The sequence below is a fragment of the Trachinotus anak genome, unplaced genomic scaffold (genome assembly GCF_046630095.1).
Source record: "Trachinotus anak isolate AG129_WGS33_773 ecotype Australia unplaced genomic scaffold, CSIRO_AGI_Tana_v1 ptg000019l, whole genome shotgun sequence".
Taxonomy (NCBI): Eukaryota; Metazoa; Chordata; class Actinopteri; order Carangiformes; family Carangidae; genus Trachinotus; species Trachinotus anak.
The window spans coordinates 25,858,162-25,869,214 of record NW_027273870.1 but is presented as its reverse complement, the minus strand read 5'-3'; the positions used below and the strand labels follow the sequence as shown (position 1 = coordinate 25,869,214).

The window sequence follows — 11,053 nt, the reverse complement described above, 5'->3', positions numbered from 1 at the left end:
GCAGCATTACACTTTATTTATTTGGAACTATATCAAATCAAGCATTTATCGTATCGTATCACATCATATTGCTTTGTGTCACACCATATAATAAAGTATCATAATATATTGTACCACATTGCATTGTATAAAATCCTATCATATTGTATCATCATTGTATGATTGTATCACTTTTTTTAAAATTTTTTATAACACACTGAATTGCTTTATCCAGGCATATTGTCCTGCATCACACTTTATCTCATCACACTTTACTGTATCACATTTTAAAATCACTTGGTGGAAACCCAGTTGGTGCTGATCAATAAGCGTATTGACTGACCCATATGTGGGGGTGTAGCTCAGTGGCAGAGCATTTGACTGCAGATCAAGAGGTCCCCAGTTCAAATCTGGGTGCTCCCTGTTATTGGAAATGTAGCTTCCCCTTTGAAATCGAGCACTCATTTGTCTGAAACTTGCAGAATGAAGAGCAAAGACTGTATTGTGATAATTGATAATAAAAGAGATGAATTCCAGCTGCCAACAGCTGTTCTCCCATTAAAGACAACCAGAAGCCTTTTACAGCAACATTTCAAGTCTGTGCAGGCTGCACCTGTTTGATACTTAAAAGAAAGGGGCTGAGGATTACTTACTGTAGTACTTTTTCAGAGTTTATTTCTCAGTACAAATTTGTGGCTGCATATCTACTTGTGTTTTTGTGAAACCAAAGTGGTTGGAGGTCCATGGGCAAAGCTGCCCCAGTTCAAAACAACACTGGAATCTTAGGATCAAAGCTTCCTGATGAACATTAAAGCTATTGAACCACTGAAGAAGCTGAGGGGGCACTCAGACTTGAACTGAGGACCTCTTGATCTGCAGTCAAATGCTCTACCGCTGAGCTATACCCCCTCACACTGATCAGTCCAGCTGAGAGCTATGTGAAGATCAAAGCTCCTTTTTTGATGAAGAGAAATCTACCTAAAATCTCAACCGCACAAGGGGAGTTCTTGATCTGCAGTCAAATTCCCCTCATGCAAAGGAATCAGCAAAACTATGACAGAGAAACTGATTCACTCAGTCATTCGTTTTATAAATGATAAACATCAACATGTTTCTCTATGTTTTTTCCTCTTCCCCTACAGGCTAAATGCTGTCTTGTTTCTATTGCAGTTTTTTTAAGTCAACAAAACACAGTTGTGAATGATCTGCTTTGCCATTGAGTGATGTTATCTCTCCTCTTGCAATATCATTGTAATTAAACATGATGACAGATTTCCAGCAGTCTGCTTGTCGGCTGGAACTGGCCCCCTGGGGCTTTGATAAAACAGGCACCACGAATGCAAGACAAGTGTCTCCATTTCAATTGTACAATATATTGTTTTGTCGAACAGTCTGAAAACCACCTCCAGCAAGCGCATGAATTTTTTGGGTATATTTGAGAGTTTTTTAATTTTTTTTTAATTCATGTGTTTCCATTACTGATTTTAAATTCAAGCAAGTTCATGGAAATGTACCTTTTGCGTAAAAACTTCTAGCCAGATCTGGCTTCTGACATCTGTACCAAATGTAATGAAAATCTATCAAATGCCTGTCCATTGTTGATGCTGAGATATTTCACTAAAAGGGGAAAAATATCACTCGCTGCTGGTGCTAGAGGAAAAGTCAAGGGATCATTGATTATGGAAACTGGTGTGTGAGGATCAGCATAACAGCTCATTAGTCCAGCACGGCGGGAACACCAGCAGTGAACAACTGAACTGACCACTGTGATCCACTGATCCTCCTGCTGAGATGCAGTTTGGTGACGGGCTGTGGTGCTTTGATTCAGAAACAGTGTGTTTTGGTTTTCATGCGGAGCAGGGACGGACAAAAAGCATGCACGTGTGACAAGCTATCATAACTTGATGTTTTAGACCGGACTGCAGTTAATGGCTGTTCTGAACCCACTGACACTGAAGTGGAATATACATGAGAGGAGGAGGATGAAAAGAGGGGGAAGCAAGAGGCAAGTGGTGTAGAAGAGCTGGAGGAGAAATCTGGACTGAGAGGACAAGGAAGAGTACAGGAAAATAGTAAAAACAAAGGGTAGTGAAGGAGGATGTGGATGAATGAATGATGGTGATGGTGACATGAACCTGTACTGCTCAGCCTCTTGTGCTGGAAACTGTCTGTACTCATGCTGCGGTCAGGTGCTGTGGATAAAACCGTCCTTTAAATGGCAAATATAAGTCAATACGGATCAGGACGATGTTGTCCAGTCATGCTGTCATGTGTTCATAACTAAACAAGTCATGCAACAGGTCCATATAAAGTCAAAACAACTGCATCCGCTGCTGCCACGGTAATAAGGAAAAAACGTCTGCTGCTACTCTTCCTGTTTTTTCCCCCTGGCCAAGAGGTCGAGTTACCACATGACCTGGACAGGGGGGAAAACAAAAACACACATACACACACACACACACACACACATACACATAGAGAATATACCAGTGCTCTGTAATGTCACATTAGCTTAGGTAATGCACATGAGGTCCAGCTATTCTGGGTTACAGGGCAAGCTTGATGGGATCCATCCCTGAGGCTCTTCTTCACAGTGAATCACATCCAGTGCAAGTGTGAAACGTGTATCAAAACACACAAATTCACATTTTCATGAGAAATGTCTGAAAACAATATGTTCCTGTACTATGTGATGCCTTTATAACATATTAAATGTCCATAGATCACATTTTTATGTGAAAGTGTAAGTGTTGTTTCAAAAGTGATGTTACATGTTGATATTTTCACAGGGTGTCTTGCATTTTATTGCCCAGCAAGCTAGCTGGCTTTAGCAAGTCTAGCTAACTGGCGAAATATAGATTATAATAATTAGATTAAACTACCCAACACTATGTCTTAATATCCGAAGCGGTTAAAGTTGGCACCACCTCAACTAATTACAACAGTGAAATGCTATTTACAATAATGCACCAGTAACAATAATCACATGATATAATATACAACAATGTAATACTCACAGAGGGGCATTTTTATGCAATGTGTATGCTTACTTTTGACACTTTAAGTACATTTTGTTAATTATATTATATTGTATTATACATATACTGTATAATGTATAGTGTATAATGCTATTTTTCAATAATTCTTTCACCATTGCTCACAACATAAATCTTGAGAGTATGAAATATTTTAAATGTTGTATTTTGTAGCTTAATAGACAAACAAATATGTGTTTGTAATAACATTGGCTGCATCACCACACAATTATAGTGAGGTTTTTCCAAAAACTGTTCTTAAATGAATAAATAAAACCGAATAAATGCTCACTCATACGTGGATGGATGATGTGTAATAAATAATATTTGCATGTTTATGAGTCTGAAATGAACTGAAACTGAAAACGATCAGTTCCTTTTAGTTTCAACACCGAAATGAATGGAAACCAATGGCTGCTTGATGGGTAAATCATACAGCATGCGTCTTAAAGCTGACATCTTCCACCCTGACAGACTGTGGTTGTGTTGCGGAGCTCAGAGGTGTGATGTCTGGATGTGGGGGTGTATGTGTTACCCAGCGTGTACACTCAGTCGGCTCTTCCTGTATGAAATAAAAGGTGGTCCTCACTGTCCCACACTCCTGAGCCTGGTGACAGCCATGTTCCACAGCTGCTCCACGCTCCCTGCCTCATTGTGCTGTTTGTATATTTAGCTGCCCTGTTCCACTTCCCCTGCTGTTTACGTTGGGAAAACACACAACAATACAGCCGTGATTCTCCCCTCCCCTCCCTCTCTCCCCCTCCTTTCCTCTCCTCTCAGCAACCCTGCCCCCCCCCTTCTTTTTCCTCCCTCACGCCTTCCCGCTTGACTCAGTGCTCCCTCATTTGCTTTCCATCTCATCAAAGCTTTCTTTGAGAAAGAAACTGTGAGGTGATTCACAGAGCCACAACAATGCCAATGGGCGGCCATGTTTTTCCGGGTCACACATCAAATTTGATCAGCACCAGTTACAATACAATATGAAGCCCAAAATGGAATATGAGCCTGTCAAATCTAAATCAAGACCGGGGAGGGAAACTACCACACATTACTCATAATCACAGTTTGGCAAAGTTTCTTGCTGGTACTTTACTATTCCTGATTCCAGTGGGATTATTCTATTGTGTACCTCAGGGTGTAGTACAAATGACTTTTCTAATGATCAATGATCACATTAGCTGTTGGATTCCAAAATGTCGGTTTATAAAGTCTATACTTGCTGATGTACATGTTCAACCTCACACTCACTCTTCAGGACGGTCCGTGTGGGATTAATCAGACCCCCTGATTGGGATATAGCTGAAGCAAAACGTCTTTGATCCATGTTTACCAAGCTTACACTTACATAACTTTGCAGACTACATTATTAATATAGATAAGTAATTATTGATGTCTCACCTCGAAGAAATCAGTCAGTGTCACACTCTGCTGATATGATGATGATAATGTTCCTCCCTGGCTACAGCTGCAGAATTCAATTTTCTTTGCCCAGCCGCTCATTTCATCATACAATTATGTTTTCCTCATGAATTTATTACCCTTTCACTGTAAAGGCCAGCTGTATCTCAGACACCGGCTGTTCAGTGTTTCGGTGAATCGGCGGGGGTGTCTGCATTTTGCAGCTGGTAATCATTAAAGAATTTCATCAGTTAAAAATGCGTAGTGTCTCGTATTTGTCTAAAACGCTGTTTCAGATTTCCAACAAGAATGAAGCAAATACAAAAAAAGGTTGATTTGTTGATTTGATTTGTTGATCTGTACTAAAACCCTGTGGCAGAGGCAGCCGTCAAGATGCCTCACAGGTGGAAATAATACACTGGAGAAGTTGCAGGAAAATAGTGACAGACAATTTCTTTCTTTTGCTGCACAAATCACACAAAAAAAATTGGCGATGCCCAAAACCAAAACAGATGTCGCGAGTTATTCACCCTGAAAACCTTCTTAGTTAAAGGAGCTATTTGCAAGTTTTGCAACTGCTACATAGCAGCTGTTTACTTACCAGTCTAGAAGAGACATTGCAAGTTCAGCATCAAACTCACCAAGAGTTGTCTCCAGAGGTGCAAAGCAACACCAATGTAACTCTTGCCCATATCACATCTTTTCTTCTACTGAAGTTAGCATGCTCACCAGCTAGCCCCAGTCCGTCTTGGCCCTTTCTGATAGCACATCACTATAGCCTCCGATCTGCCCTGTAGCTGTAGCGCTGCTCAGAGGTATTATCACCTCTTGTATTTTGAAACAATGATGGCCGAAAAGCTTGTCAAGCGACAATCACCACCACCCGCTCCCTAAGAGACCACATTCGGCAGCAGAGAAAACTTACAAATAGCCTCTTTAAAGAGACAGTGTCACCTTATCCACAGAAATAACACAGAAAGTGTTCACTTTGAGGTAGCATAACATAAACTTTCATTTCTTATTTCATTCATTTCATTCTTAACTTATTTCAGTTATGTCTTTATTTCATTTATTTTATTGATGTTATTACTTTATTATTATTTCATCTCATTTTACATTAATGCTTTTCATTCTACACTGTTTACAATATTTCTTTGTTGTAAAGCACTTGTGCTGCATTTCTTGTATGAAAGGTGCTATACAAATATTATTATTATTATTATTATTATTATTATTATTATTATTATACCACTCATTTGGTAAATACATTTGCCCAAAGTAACCCACAACAAGAGCTACATGCCAATGAAAACTGTTACTGCACTCTATAATTGCATTAGATTGGTCTAAGTTATAGTATGGTTTTAAGAAATTAGGGATGAGAAATTTCAAAATAAAGTATAATAGTATAATAACTGACTTTCTTGTTTTTAAGAAAATCAAATAATAATGGTGTCTGAAAACAATGCTGATATTTTTTGCAAATTAGTGATAAATAAATCATAGCCATAAATCATATGCTTTGCTATGTTTCTTTATGTTTTATTTGTTCTATGTTTTGTTTTGGTATTATTTTATTGTTATTTATTATTGTGTAAACGACATAAAATTTTTAAATGATAACCATTTCTCTCACAGTGCTTGATAGAGTGTCGAAAGCTTTTCTGCTATTGATCCTATGGGATTTATTGGGGATAATCTTTGCTGAAAGATTTAGTCCAGACTGGCTAGACACCAGCAGAAGGAGTTGCAGAGGTTGTGCATTAAGTCTGTGACCCGTGTTTGAACTCTGGTGCGAGTGCAGCGGCTGTTTGCCTCATCCTGCGACAGGCTGCGGTGACAGAGGAAGTTGGCAAGAGGACATGGAGGAAAAGACGTTCACTCTATTAATTAGATCAGGATATTGGACAGTAAGTTAATTAACACTTACACAGAAGCACAGGCACAGTGGTGTTTAAAATGGGAAGTAATGTAGTGAGAGGAGAGAATAGAAAGGTTAAAAGAGAGGAGCCAAAAAAATCAAATAAGTGGAGTGAGTAAGACTGGAATGACGCACCTGAAACAGACATATACTCTGACTTTAACTCACCCAATACGAGTCACTCCTCCTCTAAACTAAACGTGACTGTCTGATTACTTTAATTGCTTCTGTACTGGCTGTCTAGTCAGGGGAAAATAGTTTGGATTCTGGATCTCATTAAACCATTATCTCTGCTCTTCATCCTGACACACTAAGTCAGTTTGAACACACACACATGATACACATATTTTCAGAAGCACAACACTGAGTAGTATTCACTCCCCGCCAGTGGAAGTTGCGGTTAAACACCCGAAATTGTGAATGGTTTTCTGTTGCGACTGCAGTTGTATTATTTTTTTGTTTTGTTTTTTTCTCCATGGCCTAAAAGTTGGCATAATGCGTGAATGAGTGTGTGCAAATAAGTGTGTGCGAGGATGAGCCAGTGACTGATGCACAGCATTGACGCTTGCAGGTGATTGGCTCCTGTCATATGTCCTCAAACTTTTGCCATGTCTAGAGTCTTGTTGTATATTGAAAGTTAGTGTGGGTTGGCTTCCGTTTTCTTTTGACCACTTTTCCTCCTGTTTTTGTTAGTTAGGAAGTGTAGTTGTTGTAATATGGTTTTGTTATATTTGTGTAGGTTATGTTGGTTTTTTGATTCTAGATAGATTTGTTTGTTATTTTGGCCTCCGTCCACCCTGCAGCTGGAATCCACTCTCAGCTTATTGAAAGGTACTTTCACCAGTAGAAACAGGGCATCCACCAGTATATTGTTCTTGTGGCTACCTGGGACTTGGAAAGATTTGGTATTCACATTGTCTCTTGGCCACTCCTAGACAGGATACAACACTTTCCAAACCAGAACTGTCAGGTCCAGCTGGGTTTGATCTTAGGTCAGAACACTGGATTTCCTGCAGCGAAAATAAAACTAAGCAATAGACAATTGAGTTCCTGCTCTGGAGCTTAGGTATGATTTCTTAAAGTCCTGTTGAAGTCACACATGATTGTCCTATGCATCATCCAATGCAAAGCTTTGGCTCTTCTATAGGTTTTTAAAGGGAAACCTGACCAATTTTAAATACTATGGTCAGTTTTATTATTCATGAAGAATACTGCTCAGCCTGTGAAAACATTTATGTAATGTCTTCTGTGGCTCTGGAGGAGCTTTGTCAAGTCTGACAAACTGGTGACATCACCGGGGCTTAGCTCAGATAGTTGACATTTTAAACGCAAATGCTGGTTTACTGGCACAATGTTTGAAAGGCATGAGTGTTTATTAGGCAAGGAGGATGTAATGAAAGACTATCAAGCAGAGTTATGGGAACATATGCCCGTGCAATTTTTATTTGCTCTATCTCTTGTGAACACCCCTTTATTAATGGAAGTGCAATACTAATTTGCCGGAATTTAACTTTTACTAGTTTTTGGACAAAATATAGTTTGTTGGCATTAGAGTTATCTGTATATAGCCACTCAAAAATAATAATAAATAAAAAAGAGCTACAAATAAAGCCAGAATGATCCTTTAATTATCCTTTTAAGGTGATATTAGGAAATTATATAATATATAATTATTATAGTCACATGCCTAAAACAGGTTTGACTTATGTAATAGTTTTGTATTTAGTTAAAAAGCTGACGTTTGTGTTTTGCCCTGGTAGGTTTTGTGTTTTTTTCACAGGGGAAATGAATTACCTGATGAGAATGACGTCGCAGTTGTGTTGCCTCTGTGCTACCCCTGGCTTTGCAGGGACACAAAAATAGACACCATGATATCACACACCTGTGACTCGCAGTGTTACAGACAGCTGTGCAAGCTGCGGATATGCTCTACATTATTTCACCTGCTCACACACACACACTCACGCACACACACAGTACATCTCCTTCCTCTCTGACATACTAGGAATTCCATGTTGAGGACTGAGAGCAAGCAACACTGTAAACTTGATACGCTTTCAACTTGTCACACACACACACACACACACACACACACACACACACACTGTACATGTACACTGTCATTATTGAGATGAGATCTCGTACTTCATCCTGTCAGTGAGAGCAGTGTGTCCCCACAGTCTGTCAGTCACCCTGTACGCTGTGCGCGTAGGGAAAAGGTCAGCATTTAGCATATACATGGCTATGTGTGTGTGCGTGTGTGTGTGTAGTCCAGGAATAGCCACACAGGGATGCCGCCTGCTTCCTCTGTCTTCCCTCAGCTGGGATGAAGAATCTACCATGACCCCTGCCTTCCATCCAACTGCGACCCCGAAATGAAACACTGAGCTTCCAGGAAAACAGTCCAGTCTCCTCTGGAAATGTGAGCAGGTCTGTCCTCTGGCCACTGACAAAACACATCTAAAAGCCACAGAGCAGGATGAACTTTTACAAACAGCAAACTGTTGCAACCTTTAATCCAACAGGAGACACGTTTCATTTCTGCTACATAGTATTTGTGGTTAAGCACTACTGACAGGGCTGTTTTCACATTCCTTTGCTGACTCTGCTAAAAATACTTGACATAATGACACATTTTTGACATGTCATAGATAACGTACAAAAAGAGTCTCTTGATCCCTACAAGCATTTCTTGAAAGTCTAATGATACCATCAACACTGTTTGACATTCAAAGCGCTGATATCTTATCCTGCCACTGCAGCATGATGACCGTAATTTGCTTCCAACATCAGTCACGCCTTTTGCAATCCAAACGACTTCTAAGGACAGATGTGAAACAAACATGATAAGAATCAGCTTGTCCTGATTTGCATTCATACTGCAGATTCTCAACGAAGCATGAAGGTTGTTACATGTCTTAAATGTGTCTGCAGGGTATCTTTATTGATTTTCAAAGCATAGTTTTGGTTTTGCTCTTTGGATTAACTTCTGCGTGGCTGGCTGATTGTGTTTGAGTTTTGAAAGACAAAAGCATTTTCTTCTTGGTGACGGGTGGAGTTCGCTCCTGTCTGAACAACTGAAGCAGTAAATGGTCATTCAGTGTAAGTGACTTTGAAAAGCAGCCATTGGATTGTCCAAACTTTGTGCTCCTCTTTGTTTTGTTCTGTTTGCCAACCCGCGCCCTTCAATCCACACAATAATCCAAGGAGATTACAACAAATGCTCAGAGGTTTTCTGGAAAACCATTTGTCCCAGCTCTGACTCATAACTTCACAAACCAAGCTGATGATGTAATACACTTTCTGCATTTTGTATCACAGCGAGAGAAACAAAATGCATTTTCACAAATAACATCCATTTAAAGTTCTTAATATTCCTCTTAATATTTAAATCCTATAAAAATTGCATTTGCTTTTTTTTTTTTTTTTGTGTGGCCTCATCATATCTTAAAGGTGCAATCCTTGAGTCAAATGTAAACAAAAGGTTGGCCCCAATAGCTAAAATCAGCATCTGCTATAAACAATATCAACAAATCTTTAAAGGCAGGCATGCAAAATAAACCTGAAACCTTGTCAGTACAGACAGTGAGAGTTTGCATTAGCACAACCACTCACACTGTGTCAGCCACTGCCAGTTACAAGCTAACAAACAACCTAAACAAATAAAAGATGCTAACTGTGCTAACCGTTCTGATACGTCTGCTAGTCACTGATTTTGGTTTTGGTGAACAGACTCCTCATCTGAGTCTGGGTCTGACTGAGGCTCAAATATGTGGCTGAGTCTCTCTGATGTTTCCTCCTCTATCTTGATGCTCTCTGCTCTTTCACCTGTAAACCTAGCACAAGCAGTGGTGGTGGGCGGGGCATAAAGCCTGATCCAGATTTCTCAATGAGAAAGTAATTGTAGATGTGCTTCCAGCCTCAGTTTTCCAATTAACTTTTTATATGGGACACACACATTAAACCACATTAAACAAAATATTAATTGTGGCCTTTACATAGTTTAAAACATGTCTGGAGAGGAACTTTAGTATTATGATCACTTGAGAGAACAACACTTTATTTCCCTTGGAAAAAAGAGGAAAAAGTAAACATTATGTTCGTCGTGTGACATTTAAGGCATTATAATGCACATAGGAATTAATAATTTGTGGCCTGGCTCCAAACTTCCCCTTTAAGAGCACACATGGGCCCTCAAGTCTCCTTGCTCCTAATAAGGTGGTGGTAAGCCCTGCCTTCAAGAGGAGAGGAACAAGGCCCCTGGAGCAAAGTTGAGGACCACAGTCAAGTGCGGATTTAGGACTGATGACTTACACTTCCGGTAAGGAACTTTCAAAATAATACCTCCTAACTACTGGAATTGTCAATGTCAGTGCCATTACTTATTTACCACAACAGAAATGCTATTAAATTTTAATATAACCGAGGATAGATAAAACTTCAAAAGCTGTTGTTGCCTTTATTACCAACAAGTTTCACAGCATAAACTCATACATACCTCTGATTACAATCTTTAACCAACTGGTGCTTGATATGAATTTCACTTTGTTTGTTAGCACTTCTTCATGTCTATAAACTATATGTTCATCTTCTTATTACAAGCTATTATCGTAATTAGAAGTGTTTTTGTCATACACATTGATTTCTCTGTCGGTGCTGGGGGGACCCAGTTTCAGCATTGAGATCATGAATTTTCCATGCAAAGCTCAATCTATGCTCT

The 11,053-nt window shown here is 39.4% G+C and overlaps 2 non-coding genes across 2 annotated transcripts; one reads left to right on the top strand and one right to left on the bottom strand.

The window, feature by feature from the left end:
• The first annotated feature begins 330 nt into the window (after positions 1-330).
• trnac-gca (transfer RNA cysteine (anticodon GCA)) lies at positions 331-402 on the top strand. Its single transcript has one exon. It is a non-coding gene; the product is annotated as a tRNA-Cys (tRNA).
• A 414-nt stretch (positions 403-816) lies between these two features.
• On the bottom strand, positions 817-888 carry trnac-gca (transfer RNA cysteine (anticodon GCA)). Its single transcript has one exon. It is a non-coding gene; the product is annotated as a tRNA-Cys (tRNA).
• Positions 889-11,053: the final 10,165 nt, after the last annotated feature.